The sequence below is a fragment of the Adiantum capillus-veneris genome, chromosome 17 (genome assembly GCF_014529385.1).
Source record: "Adiantum capillus-veneris isolate H3 chromosome 17, ASM1452938v2, whole genome shotgun sequence".
Classification (NCBI taxonomy): Eukaryota; Viridiplantae; Streptophyta; class Polypodiopsida; order Polypodiales; family Pteridaceae; genus Adiantum; species Adiantum capillus-veneris.
This window is the reverse complement of record NC_140947.1, coordinates 83293620-83320910: the sequence shown is the minus strand read 5'-3', so window position 1 is coordinate 83320910 and position 27291 is coordinate 83293620. Positions and strand designations below refer to the sequence as shown.

Below are 27291 nucleotides of genomic sequence, written 5' to 3'. Positions count from 1 at the left end.
GACTCCTTAGAAGCCCCCTCGCCCGACCCTGTAGAGCCCACCATCCGACTTGCTCTTTCACCGACAGAGCAAGCGAGCCTCGCAGCAGAGGTGGAGCGCCTCCAGGCAACCTCCATCGTCTGCAAGATTCTCGGCACCAGACCTAGCAGAGGAGAGCTGCGAGACCTTCTCCAGGCCCGCCTTCTTGCAGAGGTGGGCAAGATCTTGGACGTCCAGTTCCTCGGACGAGGCTACTATCAGATCGAGTTTGAGAGCTCCGAGATGGCGTCCAAGGTCATCGCCTTGAGCCTTTGACCATCCGAGCAGTTCGAGCCCACTTTCAACAGTGGAGACATTGTTTTGACCCTGCTTCAGATGTTTTGGTAGAGGAGGAAGACCTTCCCATCTCCGTCTGCTTTCAGGTTTGCGGAGGGAGTACCTACCACTTTTGTCCAGGATAGGCTCAACGATTGGGACTATCCTGGAGACACCTCGCACGGTAGCCCCAGTAGCTGCCAAGGCGGTCGGTATTCCCTCAGTTCGCATTCTGGTTAGGGACACCCACACTCTCCCGAAGGTCATCCTTCGTCCTCGGGTGAGTGGGGGTTGGTTTAGACAGAGCGTGGAGTATTGCTGCAAGGAATCCGCAATAGTCATACATACCCCACCTTAAATGCCTCAAGGTCCAAAAGCAGCTGACCAAAAAGTGTCATATCGTCCACGCAAGAGCTGACCACATCATCTAATGCGGCTCTCACACAGGTGATGCTCCTGTAGCATAAGGAGATCAATCTCTCCTCCCATGAGGCAACACTGAAGCTCCTGACGCAGTCGGCGCCTCTGACGTTGAAACTGGGGCCCACCTAATCCTTGCACGTTCCATGAGACGATCCTCATGGGGAGAGAGAGAGAATAGATGCTGCCGCAGTAGCTAAACGTGCTATCTTCGAGGCTGGCTTGGATGGAGAGTAATCCGCATCCGAGCGTCCTCTAGCAATATTTCCACAATTTGCATGCAGATAAGAAGACGAATAGAACTTCAAGCCAACATCATCACTTGTGGTCAGCATCTCTTCTTCATCTTCAAATCTAGCTCTTGATAACATATCTGCAACAGGATTATCTCTACCTGCAACATGACAAAATTCAGGATTAAGAGACTTAATATAGGCTATCCATGGTAGCATAGCAATATCCGGAGTAGAGCAATTTGCAATCATCCCTATCAGTGGCAAGCAATCTGTTTCTACCATGACTGAAGCTCCAATAAAGTATTCTTTATCAGACCTTAGAGCAGTAGCAACGCCCCAAAGTTCTCTCTTAACCTGTGGGTAGCCTCTTTGGCGAGCATTGAGCACTTTTGCTCCAAATCGAACCTCATACCTGTTACCTTCTTCATCATCTTGACCTATAGCCCATCCAATACCTATCGGGCTAGTGTCAACCGTTAAAATTATTGGCCTTCCGCATTTGTAGTCGACTTTCCTCAAGGTCGGAGCCTCAAGAAGCATCTTCTTTAATTTCCTGATAGCCTGTGTATGAACTTCTTCCCAAACAAATCTTTTACCTTTTCTCAGCAGTTGATAAAGCACTTCTGCAACATGAGCAAAATGTGGCAGCCAAATAAGATAGAAAACACATGCACCCAGAAACCGACGAAGTTCAGTAACCGAAGAGCACGTTTCCTTCATCTTTTGAATAGCTTCAACTTTAGCCGGACTTGGCCTTCTACCTTTTGGACTGCACATGTGCCCTACAATTAGAACCTCTTTGGCATCAAAAGTTGATTTTTGCCCTGAAAGTGTTAAGTTAACTTCTTCAAGCCTGGATAAAATAGCATCACAGTCAGCAATATGTTGAGCAACAAACTGTCGGCACCCCCTATGATCTTTTACCTCATCTTTCGAGCCTTCCTCACAGCCCTTAATCGGTAGATCATCAATGAAAGGCATAGTAACATGTGGGATAAAGTCCCTTAATACCTTATTCATGCCGTTCATCATATGAGCTACAGAATTAGTAGCACCCTGTGGCAAGAGTGCACATCCTTACCAATCGGAGAGGTGTACGCATCGTAGTAAGATCCCTGCTCTTCAAAGCTAACTGAAATTGATCATATCCAGAATAAAGATCACCCATAGAGTAAATTGACCTACCTGCAAAAGCCTCAGCAAATTCATCCACAATTGGGCCGGTACCCACATTGCGGATTGTTACCTTATTAACAGGCTGCATATCCTGTATAAACCTTAAAGTACCATTTTTCTTCGGAACAGTGAACCATCGGTTAGAGTATGGCGCACATGATGGTTCCAAGATTCCCATTTGTATCTTCTCATTAAGCAAATTGATAAGCTTTGGCAAGTGAGCTTTAGGAACTGGAATAGGACGTAAGCTCCATGGCATGTGAGGAACAGTGAATATAACCATAGGTGCAACAACACTTGGATCCACACACCCAATCTCACTTGGCTCAAAGGCAAAAGCTTTACCATGTTTTTCGAGCATACCTTGAAAACTCTTGATTTCCTCTTCGTTGAGAAAACCATCTTCTCCCACCTTCAGTTGTTGCAATGTCTCTTTAGTGAATTTGTGCCCAATGTTCTTAGGATTTCTGAGCATAGGCTGTCGAGAAGCTTCTTTAATTACTTCATCGCTTCCCTCTGGTAGAGGTGTAGCCACAGGTCTCACTTTCTTTGCAACTGTCTTGTACTTGTCTCTACCTTTGCTTCAACTTCTTTATCCAAGTCATCCTGCATAAGTGCCTTGTATATGTCCATTGAGTGCACTTTAACAACTTCAGTTCCACTTTCTAACCTGTTTTGCTTGATATCCTCAAGCTCTGACATAGTATCAACATAAGAGATCTCTTCGAAGATTCGTGAAATCACATCATCCGGTTCTAGCACATCACATCCCTGCAAGTCACTTTGAATGCTTGAAACATATTGTTTCTCCCACTTAGTTAAATCATTAAATTTCCTATAAGATACTGAACCCTCAGATGTCAACCCTAGAAATCCTGAAGAGAAGGTTTCTCTTTGCGAGAACTTCACCTCACTTGCACCACCATAGTCCCACTTTATAGTGGCACCCCAAGAAAATCCTGAGCAAATCTTTGTTCTTTAAACTCCTTATGTATCTTTGGCATTGAACGATCACGTAAACTGTCTTTGTTTCTAGCATGATCAACACATATAGTTAGAAATTGAACCGCTTTCTTACCATCTCGGCTTCGAACCCTGGCATAGGCCGAGCCATCATCGAGCACTTTAGTTTCCATCCGCACAGCCGTAATGTAGGGTTGTCCCAGAATCAATGGGTAGGAGGAATGCTCCTGTATAAAAATGTTCTGCTCATCACAGACATCCCCAATAGTTACCTTAACATTTGCGCATGCACCGTAAAGATCTCCAGGAAGCATGTTGGCAGCTCGAATCCGCCACCCGTGATCTACATTAATAGGCCACTTCCCCTTTTGGTGCAAATTCTTTGCCATGAGATTGATTTCCGAACCATGGTCTATGAGGGCTAAGACCGGCTCCTCAATGTCGCCAAGCTTTACCACTGTTTCTGTCGTTGCTCTGGCCCAATGAGTCCTCGAAAAGTGACTCTTGGGTATAACTTCTTCATCTTTACCATCATTAAAATGCATATTTCTTACCTCAGGTACAATCGGGCTTGAAACCACTACAGGCTTTGGCTCTTCTTCTTCAAGATCTGCTAAATACTCTTCATAATCTTCCAAAATTGCTTCAATGTGACGAACCACTTGGCTTTTAACTGGATCTGACTCTTGATCACTCGGTACTTGCCGCTTTCTTTTTATAATGTCGATGATCTCTTCGTGGAACTCGCGCTTAGCAATTCCAAGATATCCCCCAAGGTGAGCTCCACTTTACTATTTAGGATACGTTCTTCAAATCTGTAGCCAGTTCAATATCAGACTTGAGTTTATACGAGGGCCCTTTAGGCTTACCTTGCTTCTTGTCCTTCGGAGCCTTTTCCATAACCACCTCAGGAGCAAGTTTAGGAGCTGGCCCTTCTTCTTTCTTATTGCTGGATCTCGTCGGTCTTTTTGACGCCCCAGCCACCTCTTCATCTCTTTTCCGCTTCTCTTCCACCATAGCTTCATTGGCTTGAGCTTTAGCAATATAAGCATATACCGAAAGAGAATCCACTGGATCGGTCCACCCAGTGGTTTCCCGAATTGAATTCCCCACCTGTCGTAACTTCCCGTATGTTACCTTACCTGCTTCTGCTGTCTTTAGAGAATATGGCCACAACTGGCCCTTTGCACCTGTACCATCATCATCTTCCTTACCACAAACTTGCAGCCCATATGTAGCTGCTTCCACAAGGGCAACATTATGCTGTATTTCCTCCACTATCTTCTTCATTCCGCCTCTACCAAAGTTCAAGCGGAGCATTTCCCCTGTCGCCCTGAGATGAATCTTCTTATCTTTCCAGAAAACCACATTCTTCTTATAAGCTTCATCAAACTCATTACACTCTCTCACAAACCTGTGGTCTTCACTATCGCACCACATGCATCGATCCCAATTTTTACGTGGTGGCTGCTGCTGCTGCTTAGGTTCAGAAGTAGATGCCTTTGCAGCTAACCCTTCAAATTTAACAGTTTTAAAATTCAAATTTAGTTCTTGAATACCTTTAACGAGATCGCCAAGAACAGGCCCCTCCACTTTGGGTAACATAGAGGGCGGCTTCTCTTTAATCTCTTCTTCATCATCATCCAGTACCTCGATCACGATTTGCTTATCAACTCGCTTCTGTCGTTTTACGATCATGTTCACCGCTTCAGATACTATTTTCCAAATTGATGTCAATCCCAATTCTTCCTCCGGATCCTCCAATAATTGCACCAAATTCTTTTGTAGTCGCGGATCAGCAGCTTGAATAAACAATTCCACCTTCTGATCTCTCAAGGAACGTTGTTCTGCTGACGATAACTGATCAAACTTCTTTTCAAACTCTCACAACAGTTCTCGATTTTTACCCTTCTTCTGCACCCACTTCGTAAAACTTTGTCTGGTCACCCGTTGAGAATCCTCCAAAAAATATTCCTCTTGTAGCGCCTTGTTAAAATCCTGCGAGTTCGGCCCTTGAGCTGCTTGAATTTCTTTAATTCGGGCCTAAGTTCCGGCACTGCAATCAGATGAAATCCTTCCATTGAATCCTGGTCTTCAATACCATTATCTTCCATAGACTGCTCATACAAATTGCAAAATTTTGAAATATCTCGGCCCTCAAACCTTTGCAGCTTTTCCGTAACATTTTGACAAGCTTTACGAATCCGCTCTTGCAAATTATGTTGCTGCTGGGCAGCCTGTTGCTGTTGCATGTATGCTGCAAACTGCTGCATCATCTGTTGCATGGCTGCTTCTTGTGGTGTAGACATATGCTTCAACAATTTTCCCACCCCGGCTCGGTTTCACGTCGGGTTCACCAGGTGTCGGGTGATATGTGTTCGAAACTTGAGCCAGGTCAGCACCGGGCTGCTGGCTGTGAAAAGATTGAGAGCAAAAATTTACCGCACCGCACAATACAACAGCTTTTAATCACTTGGTAATGCTATCGACGCACAAAACTTGCTCGGAAACCGGTAACACCGACGAAGTTGATGCACAATTATGAAGAATTGTCGTTAACGACACCGTTAATTGATACTAATGACGATTTAGGAGCTTAAACTCCCCTTACAGAGCTCCGCGATTCAATAAAAAGAAGGAAAATAAAATTAGGTTGCCTGCCGACGAACAAAATCCTAATGTGACGGTTCCATTTGATTGACTTGTCTTCGAACACTATCCTGGCTTTTCTTTAGCACTAGACTTTCCAATTTCCCTTCACGGTCGGCTTACCCCGGGCTCTCAAAACTTGTTCAGCTTGCTATGCCGAAGCTTGGCTTTCTTTCTCAAAGACTGCTTACGAGCCTTGTTTGCCCTCTCCTTGCTTGAGCCGGAGATCGAGAGAGAGGGGGAGAGAGCTCGCCTTGAATTGGTGAGTGAGCGAGAGGGAGAACTCCTTCTCGCCAAGATTTTCCTCGCCCTTCAATACGAGAGAGAGAACTAGCCCTTGCTTGTGTGCCGAGGGCGAGCCGAAAGCACCTCTTTGATTTTGTGCAAGCTCGAGAGAGAGAGAGCACGCCTTGATTACCTCCTCGCCTCGCCTAGCTTGAGCCGGAGATTGATAGAGAGGGAGCCTTCCTTGCCTCTTTTGCTTCCTTGCTCGCCTTGCTTACGTTCTTGCCTTATTGCCCTTCAACCTCTCTCGCAGGTGAATAATACCCTTTCCTTTCATGCAAAAAACACCCTATTAATAGCTTCCTCTCTCCCTTAGCAACGACGGCGTCGTCGTTGCTAGGGAGGCGTAAAAACCTCCTCCTGCTGATGTGGCAAGGCGGACATTCGACCTGCACAAAATGTCGCGGGACTTGGACCAAAAATGATCGCCATGGCGAGGAGGTGCTTTCTCGTCACTGCAGCGCTTCCATTTGCCGCTCGTACAGGCCGGCGCGAGTCATTCTTCACGTGCGCAGTTCACTGCACGCTGCCGCCACGCCTTGGCTCTTTGTTTTTTATTTTCCTCCACACTTAAGCCCTATTTTACAAGTGGGCGGCCAACTTAATTTGCTTTTGGGCGGGCCATGCCCCTCTGAGTTGGGCGGCTTTTTTATTTAAAGTCATGGGCGGCCCTTAAAAGGGTACCCCATTTGGTATACATGCTAGCCAAGGCAATGCCAAACACGACATCTCCGGGCAATTCTCAAAGGGCACCTTATTTAACATGCATATCGACTAAATCAAGACAAGCTTCCGTAAAGGCACCACATTTGGCCAAAGGCATTGCCTAACATACACACCGACTAAAGCATCCCCAAGCACAACATCTTTCTTCAGCGGCCCCCGTCGAGCAACCTCATCATGAAATCTGCTGCTCGTATCAAGAGACGACTTTAAAAAGATTCCACTTAAGCATTTATTGTGATCTCTGAAGAGCATCACATCCAGCTTACATCTCAACGAAGGCACTGCTATCTTGAGCACTTATTCTATTGCAATCGAAACCTTGGTTGCCACTCAAGAACTCCCAGATGGCACTCCGACCGCTTCGAGTAGACTGGCACGGAATCGGCCCCCGGAGAATCATTAACGGCCCATAACCTTGCAACCATAACTCCGATCTTTGATCTGAAAAGACCGACGTGCTCCGCAAATTGAGCACTTCAGGCCCGTGCATTCATTCCATTTCTGTCACCTAAACTGCAGTTGCCCAATCCGGTACAGATCTGCAATCGACGCAAACTTCAATATGCCATAACTTCTTCACCGTAGCTCCAATCGACGAGCCGTAAAGACAGACCGGTAGAGCACTTCAAGCACTACAGTTCTAGGTCACAATATCCCATCTGTGCCCACTTCAAGAATAACACTTTTTAACATCATTAAGGCATGTTTTGGCTCTTTCAGCCGCATTTGTCATACATTCAGCATTGTACTTGGCCTGTTACCAGGCCCTAATCACTGTTCATTAATCCTGTAAACTTCAAACAAACTTGATGTGCGTTTTCCTGGCATCTTTCTTAGCATGGGAGCGGAGCTGCATGACAGCGCATCTCTGTGAAGATCCATCTGGTCGAAGGTCGCCAGGCGCCTCCTGCCTGAGGCACCCTAGCACGAAACCGCTGTAGCAAGAACTCCTTCTAGGGCTCCTCACCTGGAAGAAATCCTCTGACGATGAACTTCCCAAGGAGGGCTCTGCTCTACTGTGCTGGGTCTATGATCCCAAGCCCTCCCTCTGAACAAGGAAGAGTGATGGCCTGCCAAGCCACTCTGTCCCGGGCTATCCGAGTGTCACGCCCTGAACAAAGGAAGTTCCTGATCAGCCTCTCTACCTGGCGATACAAGAACTCCGGAAAATCCAGCAAGAAGTGATGTACCACATAGTCGCCAACAACACTTGGTTGGCCACTACAACTCTGCCAGCCAAAAAAAGTCGTACGGAGCTCCAATGTAACAACTTCCTCCTGATAGACAGGAGGAGGGGAGCAATCTGCTGCTCGGGAGACAAGTCTAGACGAAGCTGACAGCCCAAGTACCGAACTGATGTCCCTGGGGGAATTCACCTGAAACCCTCACCTAGCATCCAATCGGGCACAGGAGCACTACCAACCGAGAAAGCCACTTTCTTTCTCCAATTGATCAGTGCGCCAGATGCACAACAGAAGGTCTCTAGAGCTTGCTCACACCTGTGAAGGTTGGCCTCCTGGCCCTCCAAGTACAAGGCTGAGTTATCAGCAAACTCAGTGTCCAGTAGCTCATCTCCCCGAATAGGGAGTGCTAAACCCCGTAAACCAACCTGCTGTGACACCAAAAACCTGCTCATCGCCTCAGCATAGAACGGGAAGAGGAAAGGGGCAAGAGGGCTGCCGTGTTTGGCCAAACGTGTGAGCATGAAACGATCACCTCTACCTCCTGACAAAAGTACCTGACTGTGTGCCCGTCTGTATAAAGCTGACACCCCTCTGACCAAAGCATCTGAGAATCCCATCCTGCGTAGAGTGCCCTCTAGAAAGACCCAGTCAACTCTGTCGTAGGCCTTCTCAAAATCGAGAAGAAGAATCACCAGATCCTCACCACGGAGCCGCGCTAGGGCAGAAGCCTCCCAAAAAGTAAAGATGTTGTCAAGGATACTGCGCTCCTTGACAAAACCTGTCTGAGTCCCATGTATAAGGCTCTCTAGAAGTGGTTGGATCCTCAAACTCAGAGCCTTGGCAAGAATTTTGTAGGCTGAGTTGAGAATGATGATGAGGCGCCACTGTCCAATCTCATCCAAGGAGCCACCCTCCTTGGGAATGAGGTAGATCAGACCCTCACTCATGCTGTCAGGCATCTCTCCTGTGTGCAAGATGTACTGGAAAGTACTACAGAGATCTGGGCCAAGCAAGTCCCAGTACTCCAAGAAAAAACTGGGAGTCAAGCCATCCTCACCTGGACAACTACCACGGGGGAGTGCACTAAGAGTCCTCAAGCTGAAGTGGCAGCTCAAGCCTCTGACGCATCTCCTCAGTCACAAGGCAAGGCATCTGTGCCCACACCTGCTCCCTGCATGCATCCTGACGCTCTGACTGAGGCTTTGCAGACAGTAACTCACGGTAAAAGTCAATAGCAACTGCACGCATGTCCTCTAGCTCAGAAGCAACTGACCCGTCGGGCCTCCTCAACTGACTGACCTTGGCATGCGTATGCCGAGGTCCCAGTGCCTCAAAGAAAGCACCAGTCACTCTGTCACCCACCTGCGTCCACTGAGATGCCTGTCGATGGAAAGCAAACTCATGGCGCCGCTTCTCTGTGCTAACAAGCTCCTAGCGAGCCTGTTGTAACTGCTCCTCCAACCAAGGACTCTCTGGATGCTACTCTAGCATCCTCTACAAGGAAGCAACACCCCGTCTGAGACGTTGCTGCTCCTCTCTCGCTGCAACCAGGCGAGCCAAAGACTCCTGGAGAAAGAAACGACTAAGCTGAGCTAGTCCTGAGGCCACTCTGTCATCAGGAGAATCCTTCATGTCCAAGCTCTCTGTCCAAAGAGCCTCCACTCGCTCTCTGAGTGCAGAGTCCAGCAAGATCCTCTCAGGGATGCGAAGCATCATGCTCCCCCTCCTTTGCCTATCTGCCACTGTGAGAATCACTGGTGCATGGTCCGAGAAGGAAGTCCCTGCCAGAATGCCAACTGTCCCACCCAAGTCAAGCGAATTATCCGCGATAGATTCACTCCTCCCACTCTGCGGTCCGAGCGAGAGAAGGCCAGGCTGTCTGGGGGCCTCACGAAGCTAGAGTGTTGCCACACATCCGAAACCCTCAGAGCCATACAAAACCGCTCCCAAGCTGCCAGCTCAACTCCATGCACAGCAACATGGCTACCACCAATCCTGTCAGAAGGGTCCTCCAACATGTTGAAGTCACCCCCTATGCACCACTCCTATGCCTGCAGCAGAGTCTGTGACCAAAACTTTGCTTGTGCACTCGCCACCTTGGGCGCATATATGTTCAGGAAGCCCACAAGACAACCCTGAACCTGCATGGTGATCCACTGAGCCCTGCCTGGCACAATAATCCCTCTGCCCACAATGGCCAGGTACAGACGTCTCCCTTTGCAGCAGTCCCTCGTGGTCTGACGAGCTTCGACATTAGGCGCCGATGGGACTTCTTTGCCTACGACCTTACGCGCTTTCTCGGCGACTCCTCACCAGACCTTGAGGCAACGTGCTTCAGGGTTCATGTTCTGTTTCTTGCAGCTAGGGGAATAGAGGCCTTGGACTTAGTGGTTGGCTTCTCGTTTCCCCTTTGTGGCAGGGACCAGACTGAGTGGACTCTCGACTCAGTTTTGGAGTGGCTTCAGACACAGGTCCTAGAGTTCTCTCATTGTATGGGAGACCTAGGAGTTACAGACCTGCTTCAAACTCTTTGGCCATTGGCCAAGTTTACTGTGACACCTCCAGATGCAGCAAGATGTAGACACATTGTGGTTCACCTCTTTGCTGATACGCAGTGCCCGCCATGCTATGTACAAATTCATGAGGATTCCTGGACACAGGAGGTAGCTTTACGCACGGCTCGGTCTACTTGGGCTTGGCCCAGGCACTCTTTGCAATCACGCCTATTGCTCATACTTTTGAGGTATTTTCTGAAGAGTTCTATGAAGGAGAATGGCTTTTGATTGGTCGCTACCTTAGCACGCTTACTAAGCATGAAGAGTGGACGGATCAAGAGTACAAAAAGATCAGGAAGAAAGCTTACGGCTATTTTTTGAAGGATGGGCATTTATGGAAGCAGCCAAAACGCTCTAAAGGAGTACCGCAGCGGGTTGTTTGTGATAAAGCGACTCAACAGCAGGTTATCAAAGAGTTTCATGAAAGTTTATGGACTGGACACAGAGGGGTCTGAGCAACTTTTGTCAAGATTAAGGATCGTTACTGGTGGAAAGGTATGTATAAAGATGTGGCTCAGTTTGTAGAGACATGCCTAATATGCCAACAGTATTCTAATGTACGGCATCGAGATGGATTGCATCCCACCTATCCGCTGGCTATGCACTACAAGTGGGTGGTGGACCTGATTACCATGCCAGTAGGTGTCTGGCAAATGCGGTATATTGTTCTTGCCAGAGAGGATCTTACTAATCAGGTGGAAGGCAGAGCTTTGCGTACCAAAGCTACCAGTTCCGTATGCAAGTTCTTGCTTGAGGATGTTATTTCCAAGTATGGATGTGTTGGTAGAATTACTGCTGATAGAGGAGAGCTTGATGCAGATGAAGCTTGGGATTTCTTTGCTCGCTTGGGCATTAAATTGGCTCTCACTACAGCATACAATCCAGAGGGTAATGGCAAAAGTGAAAGAGGGCATCCGCCTATTGTTAAAGCTTTAGCAAAGGCATGCCAGGGACGTATTGGTGATTGGCCTGAACTCTTACCATTTGCTTTATGGGTTGATCGAACTACACATAGTTACGTTACAGGTTTTATGCCATTTGAGCTAATGTACGGGCAAAAACCCATTATGCCTACAGAGGAAGCGGTTATCTCTTGGACCGTAATGCCATGGGAAGAAGGTATGTCTACAGAAAATTTGCTTGCATTGCGCATTCGCTAGCTTGAGAGGCGTCAGGAAGATATTGAACAGGCTAAAGTAATGCTTAAGGAAGCAAGGTTGAAGAACAAAGCAGCGTTTGATGGTAAGCACAGACTACGACCTCGTGCTATTAAAGATGGAGATTGGGTCCTTGTATATGACAGCAGCATGGAGAACCAGTACACTGCTATGCGGAAGATGGTTAAACGATGGTTCGGACCATATGTAGTACTTCATGTTTATGATAATGCGACCAACAAGTTATGCGAGCTTGATGGCACTGAGCTCAAGGTGCCGATTGCAGGGAAAAGAGTTAAGTTGTTTAAGCAACGAGATGGTGAGATTAATATTGGAGACTTCAACACATATCAACCTCCTGAAGACAATGTTATGTATGCATCAGACGATGAGTCTGATGATGCTCTTGATGATGCTTTATAAGTGCGGTTGGCACAGACCGGAGGCTGTGCAGGTTCAGAGGGGGTGGATGTCATGCAGCTTCGCTCCCATGCTAAGAAAGATGCCAGGAAAATGCACATCAAGTTTGTTTGAAGCTTACAGGATTAATGAACATTGATTAGGGTGTGGTAACAGGCCAAGTTCAATGCTGAATGTATGACAAATGCGGCTGAAAGAGCCAAAACATGCCTTAATGATGTTAAAAAGTGTTATTCTTGAAGTGGGCACGGATGGGATATTGTGACCTAGAACTGTAGTGCTTGAAGTGCTCTACCGGCCCGTCTTTACGGCTCGTCGATTGGAGCTACGATAAAGAAGTTATGGCATATTGAAGTTTGAGTCGATTGCAGATCCGTACCGGATTGGGCAACTGCAGTTTAGGTGACAGAAATGGAATGAATGCACGGGCCTGAAGTGCTCAATTTGCGGAGCACATTAGTCTTTTCAGATCAAAGATCGGAGTTATGGTTGCCAGGTTATGGGCCGTTAAAGATTCTCCGGGGGCCGGTTTCGTGCCAGTCTAGTCGGCGGGTCGGAGTGCCATCTGGGAGTTCTTGAGTGGCAACCAGGGTTTCGATTGCAATAGAATAAGTGCTCAAGATAGCAGTGCCTTGGTTGAGATGTAAGCTGGATGTGATGCTCTTCAGAGAGCACAATAAATGCTTAAGTGGAATCTTTTTAAGGTCGTCTCTTGATACGGACATCAGATTTCATGATGAGGTTGCTCGACGGGGGCCGCTGAAGAAAGATGTTGTGCTTGGGGATGCTTTAGTCGGTGTGTATGTTAGGCAATGCCTTTGGCCAAATGTGGTGCCTTTACGGAAGCTTGTCTTGATTTAGTCGATATGCATGTTAAATAAGGTGCCCTTTGAGAATTGCCCGGAGATGTCGTGTTTGGCATTGCCTTGGCTAGCATGTATACCGAATGGGGTACCCTTTAAGGGCCGCCCATGACTTTAAATAAAAAAGCCGCCCAACTCAAAGGGGCATGGCCCGCCCAAAAGCAAATTAAGTTGGCCGCCCACTTGTAAAATAGGGCTTAAGTGTGGAGGAAAATAAAAAACAAAGAGCCAAGGCGTGGCGGCAGCGTGTAGTGAACTGTGTAGGTGAAGAATGGCTCGCGCCGGCCTGTACGAGCGGCAAATGGAAGCGCTGCAGTGACGAGAAAGCACCTCCTCGCCGTGGCGATCATTTTTGGTCCAAGTCCCGCGACATTTTGTGCAGGTCGAATGTCCGCCTTCCCACGTCAGCAGGAGGAGGTTTTTATGCCTCCCTAGCAACGACGGTGCCGTCGTTGGTAAGGGAGAGAGGAAGCTATTAATAGGGTGTTTTTTGCATGAAAGGAAAGGGTATTATTCACCTGCGAGAGAGGTTGAAGGGCAATAAGGCAAGAACGTAAGCAAGGCGAGCAAGGCAGCAAAAGAGGCAAGGAAGGCTCCCTCTCTATTGATCTCCGGCTCAAGCTAGGCGAGGCGAGGAGGTAATCAAGGCGTGCTCTCTCTCTCTGTCGCTTGCACAAAATCAAAGAGGTGCTTTCGGCTCGTCCTCGGCACACAAGCAAGGGCTAGTTCTCTCTCTCGTATTGAAGGGCAAGGAAAATCTTGGCGAGAAGGAGTTCTCCCTCTCTCTCACTCACCAATTCAAGGCGAGCTCTCTCTACCCCTCTCTCGATCTCCGGCTCAAGCAAGGAGAGGGCAAACAAGGCTCGTAAGCAGTCTTTGAGAAAGAAAGCCAAGCTTCGGCATAGCAAGCAGGACAAGTTTTGAGAGCCCGGGGTAAGCCGACCGTGAAGGGAAATTGGAAAGTCTAGTGCTAAAGAAAAGCCAAGATAGTGTTTGAAGACAAGTCAATCAAATGGAACTGGCACATTAGGATTTTGTTCGTCGGCAGGCAACCTAATTTTATTTTCTTTCTTTTCATTGAATCGCGGAGCTGTTAACGGCCCGGAGTATTCTGTAAGGGGAGTTTAAGCTCCTAAATCGTCATTAGTATCAATTAACGGTGTTGTTAACGACACTTCTTCATAATTGTGCATCAACTTCGTCGGTGTTACCGCTTTCCGAGCAAGTTTTGTGCGTCGATAGCATTACCAAGTGATTAAATGGTGCTGTATTGTGCGGTGCGGTAAATTTTTGCTCTCAATCTTTCCACAGCCAGTAGCCCGGTGCTGACCTGGCTCAAGTGTCGAACACATATCCCCCGCAGCGCAGAGTTGGTTTGAGCAGGAGACTGGAGGACCGCTTCGCTATGAGTTTGCTTCGATCTTGGGAGCATTTGCGGCGTGGCCTGGAGCAGCGGCAACCTACTTACACGGAGGGGCGTCTACAACAATCCCTTATTTGGAACCCCATGGTTAGCACTCAGAGAGGCCACTTGGTGGGTAGTCGGCCTCATATTTCTTGGGGTCCCATGGCAGCGGGTCCAGCACGCTCTTTAGGTGACTGGTTACAGTTTTCAGGCTTGTCAGAGGAGCTGGAGGTCTTTCAGCTATAGGGCATGAGAGGGGTGTAGAGCATGTGCCAGGACATCTCAGAGGCAGTACCAGCTGAGTGGCTCACACCTCTCGAGCCAGTAGCACCCAGATGGATGGGAGCGTTCACGCGACTAGAGGTTCTCCGGGCTTGCTCAGAGACTATACCCTCCCTGTTTTTCGAGCTACAGGGTGGGACGCTTACATCGAGTTGCAGTAGAGGCCCCACAGGTGGCAGAGTGTTGTTTTCAGAGGATCCGTGTGGTGGGCATCTGTGGGAGGACTTGTGTCATCGATCCTGACCCAACAGCTCTTGAGACTGGATATTGGAGGCTGTGGGCCTGGGAGTGCTGTCCACTAGCACGAGTACAGTGGGACCCTCGAGAGTGGCTTTGGAGGGACCCTTTCTCTTCTGCAGACCACCCAGGTGTCCCTTTCTTTCAGTACACTGTTCGACTGGGACGTCACACACTGGCAGCACAGAGAGAGGCTCGGCCTGCTGCAGCACCTCATTGGCAGGAGGAGGGTCTCACAACTGAGTTCTTGGTAGCTTTTTGGGAGAGGTTGTGGGACTCCAGACAGCGGAGGCGAGTCACTTTGTTTCAGTGGCTGGTCGCACACAGAGCTACAACAGTTGGGAGTTGGCTTGTGCATAGTGGTCTCTCGGCCGCATGTGCAGCTTGTGACCACGTTGTGGAGAGTCAACGTCATTGTCTTTGGGAATGTCCTTTGGCACAACAGGTGTGGCTTCGTGTTCTTCGGCTGATGCCTGCTCTTTCCATGGCTCAGCAATACACTTGAGGGGCAGCGGCTTGGTCCACTCTCACGAGCCCGGCACTTCAGTTTGAGCTATCTTTCACCAAGAGGATGATAGTGATGCAGGGGGGGCGACCTACACTCCAGCTTGCCACAGAACTTACTCCACAGGAGTGGTGCAGTGAGAGAGAGGAGTGCTCGGAGCTCATCAATGGCCTGACACTCTGGCTCATCTGGCGGGCCCGCTGCTTCCGCATCTTTGAGGCTCGCCCTGTACCACCAACAGAGACTGTTTGCGATCTTTGGCTAGAGCTGATCCACACTCTCAGAGGACAGCTCGAGAGACTCCAGGGCAGCTCCGACCGCATGCGGGAGCGCAGAGAGGCTTTCCTTCGACTCTGGCGTCCTGGGCCTTTTTCCACCATGGTCCAAGGTGTACTCAGATGGCACTACCGTCCGCCGGTGTGGCTTTTCCCTCCTCCCATTTCTCGATTTAGCCTCATTGTACATATGGTGTTTTTTCATTGGGAGAGTCTCCCCATCATGGTTGTTGTAGCCCTCTCTCGAAGAGGTGGTTGTAGCCCTATGGGCAGTTTCATTAACTAATAGGAGAATCTTTTTCTTAGAAAAAAAAAAAACTATCTCATTCGTGAAGGTTTGTTGTATTTTCGTGACCGTCTATGTGTGTTGCCCTCTCTCAGGACAACCATATTGCATGATGCTCATGACTCTCTCACGGGTGGGCACAAGGGAATGAGCACCACTTTGGAGAAAATAGAAAGATTCTTTTATTGGCCTAAGATGTGAAAGGATGTGTTTCGTTATGTCACACATTGCACCATTTGTCAAAAGGTAAAAGCTCCTCGGGGTAAGCAGCAAGGCCTCTTGCTTCCGCTGCCTATTCCCGATGGACCTTTTCAGGATATTTCTATGGATTTTGTGACTAACCTTCCATCTAGTTTACATTCAAGGAACACTCAATGTTTGACAATTGTTGAGCGTTTCAACAAGTTTTGCATGTTGATTCCTGGTAAGACCACAATCACCGCACGAGATGTAGCACGGTTGTTCATAAAGCATTGGTACCCTTTATGTGCTTTGCCAAAATCAATTGTTTCAGATAGGGATGTTAAGTTCACGTCCAATTTTTGGCGTGCACTCTTTGAAAATTTTGGCACTAAGTTGAATTTTTCATCAGCTTTTCATCCACAGTCAGGTGGTCAAACAGAGATTTATAATCAGTTGGATTTTGATGTTTTGAAGTCATGTGTGCATGATCAGCAGTCTCATTGGGAGCTCTATCTCCCTTTGGTTCAAGCAATTTTAAATGACTCTTATTCCTCTGCCATTGGTAGAACTCCGTATTAGGCAGCTTTTGGACGTCCATTCCAGTCACTTTTGACTCGCTCAGTCAGTTCAATGCCTGATGCCAATGCCGAAAGTCAGTCGTTGGATGAGATTTCTGAGAGTGTGAAGCTTCGGCTAAGCAAGGCTTAGGAGTCTTACTCACGACAGGCTACCAAGCATCGTCAGGATGTTTCTATCAAGGAAGGGGATTGGGTTTATTTAATAATCATGAAGAAACGTCTTAAGCAAGTTGGAAAGAAGTGTCCTAAGTTGTCTTTCAGAATGTATGGTCCATTTCCTGTCATTAAAAAGATCAACAAGGTTTCTATGGAATTGCAATTGTCTAACTCATGGTCAGTGCACAACGTTTTCCATGTTTCTTGGTTGAAAGTGTTTCAGGGTACACCTCGAAAGGACATTTCCGAAGAAGAAGAGCCAGAGATTATCGATGAAGCTGAAGTCATGGAGCCAGAGCAAGTGTTGTTACATCGGTTTCGCCATGGTTCAAAGAAGCAAGTCAGATAGTACTTTTTTAAGTTCAAGGATCTAGGAACCCACGAGGCAGTGTGGGTCGATGAAGAGTTTTTTCAGAGATTACCCAGAGTTGTTGGCAGACTACAAGGAAGCCATGCAGCTCTGTACCAGTACCTCACTTTGAAAAGGAGGGGATGTCACGTGCACGTCTAACCCTATGTGCATGTGGACAAGCTACTTCGGGTCTCGCGTTCAGGTCAGCTTAGGAAGTGTTTTGGCACTTTTGTGAGCCTGTGAGCAGGCCATGCATGTCTAGGCACTTACAATAGTTGCATATCCTCTGGTTGCACACAGTATGATCATCAGCATGACATTCAGTACCCATCATGAGCATTTTACAGCGCATAGAACCCATTTTCCTAATTTACTCATTTTTCACTTATTATTTAATAAGTGACTTTGTTGGAAAAGTGAGTAGGGCAAATTTGCTAAGTTACTACATAAGATACCTAGCGCTAGCACTTTCTGGCAGAAGAGACAGAAGAAGTTCCAGCAACTTGCAGTGCACCTTCTCAGCAAGACCGGCAGGAGGCCTAGCGTTTCCAGCTAACAGAGCAGATAGCGTTTTTGGCTACAGATCAAGCTTAGCGATTTTGCTACAGATTAAACCTAGCGTTTTTGCTACAGATCAGCGTGGCGTTCTCAGTTTGCAGATTCAGCCTAGCGTTTTCAGATTCCGGCGTCAGATCAGCCCAGTACATCAGCGTTTTCAGTTTTCAGCACTTAAGGCACCGCAGATTCAGCCCTTAGCCTTGCAGATCTCACCTACTTGCAACAGATCCTCGCCGTACCGTCAGATCAGCCAGCGTTTTCAGATTCAGCTTGCTGTCTGCAAATTTCAGCATCTGCGTTTTCAGTGCATCGTCGTTGCGTCGTCCCAATCGCCGTCCTCGCCGACACAGTGTCAGAGATCAGCAGGAAGTCAGCGTTTTGCAGATTTCAGCAATTCAGTCCTAGCGTTTTCAGATTTTAGTCCGTGTCGTCGTCGTCATCATTGTCGCCGACATCGTCGGCAAGTCCATTGCATCTAGACCATTGTACCAGATTTGTGCAATCAATAGCATAGACCTCTCTCGCCATAGAGAGAGGGCCCCTTGCAGGAGGGTTTGAGAACCGTCTGGTGTCGTATTCTTCTCTCTCTTTCTCTCTCTCTCTCTCTCTCAGTCTCAACACCTTCATTCATAGTAGCATTCACTTTGTTTGTGATCATTACACTCTCTCACTAAAGGAACGGAAGGCTCTCCCTTCCGTAAGTAAAAGGAACCCTTGAGTACAATTCGGAGCACTCATCTTGAGCAAAGTCAACATTCACTTCCACTGCACCTTACACATTTCCAACAACTGAGTTTTAGCATTTAATCTGAAAGGAGGATCTCATAGTATCATGTGACACCAAAGAAAACTCCTTACATTGCTCGTCTATTGACCCATTGTGCTATTCCAAGATTTCAAGGCGTATGAGAAATTCTCTATCAAGAATTCATGCAGAACCTGTAAAGCTTCAAGGAGCTCAAGAACCATGTTTTTTTTTGCGTTGATAGACCTTGTCAGATTCCGATAGAAGTTCAGACATGAAATCCCCTTCCCAAATTAGTGCGGGCTTTGAAATTTTGACTCTTGCGCACTCACACGAGCGCCTTTTGACTCTCTCACATGCCAATGCAAGTGTGCGCATGTGCACACAGCCAAAGCAACACCCCGAGCACAAGGCTAAACATACATAGAGGGTAGTGATGGCAAATAAAAGTGGACACTTAATTACAAAAAATGTAGCATATCTTGGCTATACAAAAGTGATAGCTCGCTGTTGCGACTCGCTCCCCCTCGCCATTGCTTGAAGCTGCCCCCTCTGGCCCTCGCGTATCCCTGTCCCCTCTGCAATGACTTTGCTTGCCTCCTGTGCCCCTGTCCACCTGCCCCTTGGCGGCCCTGCCTGCTCGCCTGCCATGGTTGCATAACCCCCAAATATCCCTAAATTCACACGTCTTCTCTCCCCCCCCGCCCCGCCTCACGCCCCTTCTTGCCACGCTTCTCCACCTGCTTGTAGGCTGTTCTTTCAGCCTCTAGCTAAACGCCTTGACGCCATCGTCCTCTTCTTTATAGCAGCAGACACATAATGGCGGCTTCTGGTCCACCTCAGAGGGACTCCATAGAAGCCCCCTCGCCCAAAACCGCGGAGCCGACCCTTCGACTTGCTCTTTTGCCAGAAGAGCAAGCGAGCTTGATAGCCGAGGTGGAACACTTGCAAGCCACCTAGGTTATTTGCAAGATCATTGGTACTCGACCCAGTCGAGGCGAGGTTTGGGATTTACTTCAGGCCCGACTCCTCTCCGATGTGGGCAAGATTACTAATGTCCAGATCCTTGGATGAGGGTATTACTAGATAGAGTTCGAGTCTCCAGAGATGACGGCCAAGGTGATATCGATGAGCTTGCTCGGCATTCGAGCAGCTCGAGCTTACTTCAGACGATGGGATCATGGTTTCGACCCTACTACAGATGTGCTTGAGGAGGAGGCCCACTTGTCTATTTCGGTTTGCTTCCTAGGCCAGAGGAGAGAGTATCTCTCTTTACTTCCCAGGATTGGTTCCATGTTCGGGACAGTTCTGGAGTCACTGCACACCGCAGCTTCAGTTGTGGCCAAGGCCGGAGGCTTGCCTACTGTGCGGGTTTTTGTTCAAGACACACTCCCTCCTGAAGGTGGTACTGTTGCCTCGGGTGAGTGAAGGTTGGATCAGACAGAGTGTGGAGTATTCGGGTCTCCCGGACTAGTGTTTCATTTGTAGACAGATGGGCCACATAGCGAAGGCCTGTCCTCGTAGGAGATCTCGACCCACAATGCCTAGCAGCCTCCCAAGACTGAGTAGGCCCAACAGATAGATACCCAAGACACACAGGTTGGTATCTCGACAGAGGCCAGCGATCAACCAACTGATGGTTGATAGCAGGTGCCTGCTGGCCGTAGCCGACAGGGACGGGCTCGCCACATTGCTCCTCTTGGTGACTGACCTCTTGCAGCTCAGTAGCATTGGGTTTCAACAGGGAACCGTTTTGACCTCCTTTAGCAGCCCCCCTCTGAGGAGGCTCCCTCCACCTCAGCTCCGTCGCCCCCACCGCCTCCACCGCCTCCACTCCCTCCATCCTTAGACGCCTTTGTTCCGCCTCCTCTGCCTCCCCCTCCTCACCCTCACCCCCACCCCCACCTCCTGCTCTTCCTCTCTCCCCGGTGGGGCCCTCAGCCTCATCTCCCGACCCATCCCTCACTCCTTCTCAGATGCAAGGGACTGGACACACATCTGCAGCGAGACGATCTCTTGGTGGTGCTTTCGCTACGAGTCGCATGGCTCGAGAGGGACAACCCCATCTGAGGTGGCCACTTTTGGTTCAGACCTCTCCTTTTGCAACAGTCCCTTGAGGGTTGATCAGTTTTGACATTCGTAGACAATGGGACTTCTTTGATTACAGCTTCACACGCTTCTTAGGCGATTCTTCTCCCGACCTGGAAGATGCTTGCTTTCGAGTCCACCTCCTCTTTCTAACAGCCCGAGGCACTCAGGATCTGGATAGAGCAATAGGTTTCTCCTTTCCATTATGCGGCAGGGATCCTACAAAGTGGACCCTGCACACAGTTCCTCACTGGCTCCAGGTCTAGGCCACTAAGTTCTCACACCACACTGGGGACAGATCTGGTACAAACACTTTGGCCTTTAGCCTAAGTTCAGTGTGACGCCACCGGATGCAGCAGGTTGCAGACACATCGTGGTGCATTTGTTCGCTGATACTCAGAGCCCCTCTTGCTATGTATTTGTACATGAGTATTCGTGGACAGAAGATGTAGCCCCTATGGGCTACTCGTCGGCCTGGGCCTGGGTAGGACAGTCACTTCAGACGCGCTTGTCTAGAGGTCGCTCGGATGCGGATCACTCCCCATCCAACCGACCTCAAAGATAGCGAGGTTGGCTGCTATGGCAACATCTGTTTTTTCTCATCGACTCCATGAGATCGTCTCATGGAATGTGCAGGGATTAAGAGGGCCCGAGTTTCAACGTCAGAGGGGTCGGTTGCGTCGGGAGCTTCAATGATGCCTTGTGGGTGGTGAGATTGATATTCTTATGCTACAGGAGCATCATCTATGTTAGAGCCGCATTAGACGATGTGGTCAGATTTTGCGTGGTTGCTATGAGACGTATTGGTCAGCTGTATTTGAATTGGAGGTATCCATGGAGGGGTATGTATGACTATTGCGGATTCTTGGCAGCAGGCCATTGTGGGCAGAGGTATTATTGTGCCAGGCAGAGCTCAGTGGATTACTATGCAGGTTCAGGGATGCCTCATGGGTTTCCTGAACATATATGCGCCCAATGTGGCAAGTGCACGAGCAGAGTTTTGGTCTCATGTTGTTGAGTCTTTACCACATGTAGAGCAATGGTGTGTTGGAGGGAACTTCAACTTGGAGGACCCCTCTGACAGGATTGGAGGTGGCCATGCTACGATGTACGGGGCTGAGTTGGCAGCTTGGGAGTGGTTATGTATGACTATGAGGGTTTCTGATGTTTGGCAGCACTTAGGTTTTGTGAGACCCCCAGACAGCCTGTCTTCTTCTCACTTCGACCGCAGGGTAGGAGGAATGAATCTATCTCAGATAGATCGCTTCTACGCTAGTGACCACATTTGTGACATGGGGGGATCTGTTTGCATCCTGACAGGGACTACTTTTTCCGACCACACGCCAGTGATTCTCACTGTGACAGACATACAGAGGAGGGTGCGATGCTACGCATCCCCGAGAGGATCTTGCTGGATCTAGAGCTTAGAGAGCGAGTGGAGACACTTTGGACAAAGAGTTTGGACATGCAGGACACCCCTGCTGGTAGAGTGGCCTCTGGACTGCCAGAGCTTAATCGCTTCTTCCTTTAGGAGTCTGCAGCTCGCTTGGCTGCAGCTACGGAGGAGGAGAAGCATCTTCGACGGGGCAATGTTTCCTTATAGAGGATGCAGGAGCAGCATCCAGACAGTCCGTGGTTGGAGGAGCAGATGCAGCAGGCTAGGTAGGAGTCGACTAGCATTGAGGAGCGGCATCATGAGTTTGCCTTCCATCGACAGGTATATTAGTGGACCCAGGTGGGTGATAGAGTTACTGGGATTCTTTTGAGATAGTGGGGTCACGCCATGCGAGTACTGTGACTTGCTTGGTTCAGATCTTTGCAGTGCATTCCAGTACGGTTTGCACACTGGCGAGATGCCTGACAGCATTAGTGAGGTTTGTGTGCATTAGGTGCACTGATCAATTGGAGGAAGACAGTTGCTTTTTGGGTTGGCAGTGCTCCTACACCTGATTGGTCGCCAGGCGAGGGTTTCAGATGGATTCCCCAAGGGACTGTAGTTCGCTACTTTGGTTGTTAGGTTGGCTTGGACTTGTCCCCTAAGTAGCAGAGACTGCTTCTCTCCTCCCGTCCTTCAGGAGGAAGTTGCTACATTGGAGTTGGGCACGGTTCTCTTTGGCAGACAGAGTTGTAGTGGCCAACCAGGTTGGCTACTATGTGTTACATCAGATCTTGTTGGATCTTCTCGAGCTCTTGTATCAGCCAGTTAGAGAGGCTGATTCTGAACTTTCTTTGGTCAGGGCGCGACACTCAATTAGCCCGGTGCCAAGAAGTGCGCAGTGCAGCTAGGAAAGCGTAGGGCCCTGATTGAGGATTCGTAGCAAAATCAAGCAAGGCGTAGATGATTTGAAGCTAAAAACACACTCAAAAAGAACAAAACTCCAGCCATGAAAGCTTCATTTTGGAAAAGAACAAAGATCAACTTAAAACTCTTCTGTGTATGAAGATTAGGTGTAGCCTTGCTCCCAATTGCACAAATGCTGTGCTAAAAACCCTAAATTGACGCTTCGATTCTTCATTGTGACCATTTCATGGAAGCTTCAGAACTTCATTCAAGAAGCCCAAGTGGTTATTTACAGAGGGGAAACCCTAATTGGTGGCCTCACAGCCTCGTTATGTAGTGAAAGCAACACGGGACTGCACTGGCACCCTGGATTGCAATGGCTATATCTCCTTTCTTATATGCCTCAATGAGCTCATTCTTGGCTCTAAAATTTCCCTCTCAGTTTGAGCAACGACGACATCTCGTTGATGTAGCATTTTGAGCCATTTTTCGCTATTTTTAATCATTTTATGGTCATTTTTAGCCCAAAAATGTCCCTTTTTTTCCGTAAAATGCCCAAACAAGTTGGAAAAAATCCCTATATTTGTGGAAAAATCCCATCGGGCTCAAATTTCATGTTGAACCTCATTTTTCCACTTGGCAAGCATTTTGGAAACATCATTTACGTCTGCATATGAAACCTGCTATTTTTGGCCAAGATAGCCCACATTGAACTTTCTAGGCAAAATGAGCGTGCCACTTTGAAACACTTGACATTTGTACATTCCTAAAGCAAATTAGGCATGCTTTAATGTGGTAAAACATGCAAGGGTCCCACGTCCCCGGTCTCGCCTGCCGGACAAGGTATGTACATGTCTACAACCATGGCATCATTTTCGCATATATCACACTATGTACATTGTTCCACACATCAAAAGCATTAAGAGTGAGATAGATATTTTTAGTTGCACATTACACACGTGAGGCGAATGGTTTTGCCTGGATCACGGCCAAAGAAGGGGTTATATGCTTGTTGGATGTCACACAAGAACCAGAATCTTATGAATCTTCAATTGTTTCAGTGGGTATTAAGGCTTCCAATTGAGAAGGGGGAGGTTGAGGGAGCTGTTGCGTCTTAGACGTCTAAAGGATCCTCTTGCACAAGGAAAGGATCAGTAAATCTTCAACAAAGACTTAAACAAGGATCAGTAAATCTTCAAGAAGGACTTAAATGTAGGGCATGGCTTGCGAGGGGGAACTTGTCGAGCGTTGCGACATTCACGACCGAGTACTCTACTAGGGCTGGATATATGTGCCACTAAGTAAGCCCATCTTGATATTGCTGATTTCTTTTCAAGATGAGATCCTTTGAAAGCTTCATGTCGCTGCTTTTGTTGCTGATAATTCCAATAAGAAGTACATCGCTTAGAACTGTAGCATTTCCAAGAATATTCATGCTGAGACTTTTACTGCTCGCACGAAGGTACTTTGTGTCTAGTTGTCTCGGAGAAACTATGCTTTGGGTGAGAAAATTTGGGTTGGAAAACCTTTGGTTTGAGCGGCTCTTCCAGGTCGACCACTGAAGCTTTGGAAGAAGATGGCGCAGAAGCAGCATCTGTAGTCCGAGAAGTAGTAGTATGACTCCGAGAAGAGGTTTGCGTCTGCATCTGCTCCAAGCGAGTGTGAAGTGATGCGAGGCTCGTGGAAAGTGCTGCCATCTGCTCTTGAGAACTGCTATCGGGTCCTTGGGTGGAATAGAGTTGTTGCCATCTTGTGATTCAACCATGCTGATTGCTTAGAGAAAGTAACTGATAACTTGGAATAAGCTCACGAACTGATACTTCGAGAACAGGAACTGTTTTGGAGTGGGTTCCGTTTTTGGAGTGGGTAGAACAGGAACGGGAACTGGAACCGGTTCGGGCAATGGAAGTGGTTCCGGAGTATCCAAGATAATTATCACTTAGAGTGTGGTAGGATATTCGGGGAAAACAGTGTCGGGTATCTCCTTCATGTATGAAAGATAAGGAATGGGCACCCAAAACTCGTCGTTTGCCATGATTGCAAAATGTCATGCGCGCAAAAAGGAGACCAGAGAGCCAGCGATGAAAGAAAAGGGGGAAGGGGCAGCGTACAAAAGTTTGAATCGCTTGCTGGCTGACATTGTGTTTGGTTACATAAGGTTTATTTATTGAAGAGGTGCACCAGAAAGGTGTGTTCACATTGGGAGTAGGTAAAGCTGGCTGGCGACTTTGTAATTAAAACCTTTGGCTGAGATTTAGAAGGGCTGCGCTGCTTATTTGCGTACGTAAAAACAGCCAGCGAAAGGAAGCCAGCACAAAGAGGGAAATTCAGCCCAGCGATTCTGTGTTTTGGAAGGGGTGCGCAAAAGAGCCATGTCCCGTCGGCAAGGGATGTGAGCATTGCCAGGTAATCTGTTGCCCAAGGGGTGCGCTCCTACCGCAGGGAAAGTGTTCGATCACAATGGCCTGCCACTAGAAGAGGTGCAACCCGAGGAAAGGGTGCACGTAATTTTCCGGGTACGCCGTATCACTGCCATGGCTTTTATATGTAAAGTATTAAGCAGAACAAATGCAAGTTACTGCATGCTTGTAGTGGTCATGTGTGTACCATCTTTCTGTTGCTGCCATACAACACGCAAGGTGAGGGTTGCGGGTAGGGTAAGCAACGGTGAGGTTAGGTTATATAGATCCACTAGCTTCAATAGTAAGTGATATATTCTAATTATCTGAGTCTATTTTATATTGTTATGCGCTCTTGTTTTGTGACACTTTTCTCTCCTCTGCTCTCTGGATCTTTGGATGTAGGGCTACTATGTGGTGGAGTGCATTCATTTGTTGGGATGTGCCTGTTGGCCTTGGAGATTGGGAGTCTGATTCAAGAGATCCCCTGGTGGAGTTTTTGATTGCTTATGAGTGCCAACAGTGTGGGTGGCCATTGGTCTGTTTCTTCTACAACTTTATTCTACAGTCTTCCCCTGCTCCCTTGTTTCCAGCCCTTGGTGTATCTCCCTAGTTTATTCCCTGTATCACTGGTTGTTTTTCCCCTTTAGTTTTGTAATCATGGCATATCCTAAGGGTTTTTCACTACCAGCCAGGTTATCTGTGGTGCCTATGGGCTTTTCGTAATCTTGCAAGTAATATTAAGGGTTCAAGGCCCACTTTATCTGCCCCCCAAAAAAAAAACCACTTACATGGGAGCGCACGTGCACACACACATCATAAGCAAGAATGCATGTGCACGTGCACACCCAACGCACGCACTTTTACACACTCTTCGTTCACATTCACACATGACCCCCCTCTGGCTGTAAGGTGCAGCGGAAGTGAATGTTGAACTTTGCTCAAGATGAGTGCTCCGAATTGTGCTCAAGGGTTCCTTTTACTTACGGAAGGGAGAGCCTTCCGTTCCTTTAGTGTGAGAGTGCAATAGACACAAACAAAGTGGATAAACACTGTGAATGAAGGTGCTGAGACTAAGAGATAGAAAGAGAAGAATACGACACCAGAATGTTGTCAAACCCTCCTCCAAAGGCCCCACGCTCTATGGCAAGAGCGGTCACTTATGATTGCACAAATCTCTACAATGCTTGGACTTCATGACGATGTCGACGACGATGAGGATGACAATGAGACGGGCTGAAATCTGAAAATGCTAAGTGCTGAAATCTGCAAATCTTTATCTGCTGAATTCTCACTCTATGTCGGTGATGATGTCGATGACGAAGATGCACTGAAAACGTAGATGCTGAAATCTGCGTTTTCCGGGCTGAAACTGCAAACTTCGATGGATCTGACCGTGCGGCGAGGATCTGCTGCGGGAAGGTGAGATATGCGAGGTTCGGGACTTGTTCTGCTGTGTCTAAGGGCTGAAAACTGAAAACGCTGGTTCTCGGGCTGATTCTGTCGCGAAGATCTGCAAAAACGTTGAGGTTGATCTGCAAACCAAAAACGCTAGGGGCTGAAATCTGTCCTTGCTGATGAAACTGCTAACGCTAGGGCTGATCTGCTGTTTCGGGGAAATCTGCTAACGCTAGGGCTGATCTGTTGTCTACTGCCGGGAATCTGCAAGTGCAAAAACACTGGCTGATCTGATGCAAAAACCTAGGCCTTCTGGTGAGAGAAAACGCCAGAGTTGTTGTGGGGGTTGGTCTTGCTGAGAAGTTGCCTGTTGAGCAAGGTGCTCCTACTACCTCTTCTGCCAGGAAGTGCTAACTCTGGTTTGCTTATATATTATGTTAGCAAAATTGCCCTACCTAGTTTCCAACAAAAGTCACTTAATAAATAAGTGAAAAATGTCAAAAATAGGGAAAATAGGTTTAATGCACTGGAAAATTCCCCTGATGGATTCTGATGGGAATGCTTATGATCATGCTGTGTGCAACCGGAGGATATGCATCTAATCTAAGTGACTGGTCATGCACGGTCTGCGAACA

At 48.0% G+C, this 27291-nt stretch overlaps 1 protein-coding gene across 8 annotated transcripts in view; it reads left to right on the top strand.

Annotated features, from left to right (window-relative positions):
- Positions 1–27291, top strand: part of LOC147437587 (uncharacterized) — an 88464-nt gene that overhangs the window by 46731 nt on the left and 14442 nt on the right. The window lies entirely within an intron of this gene.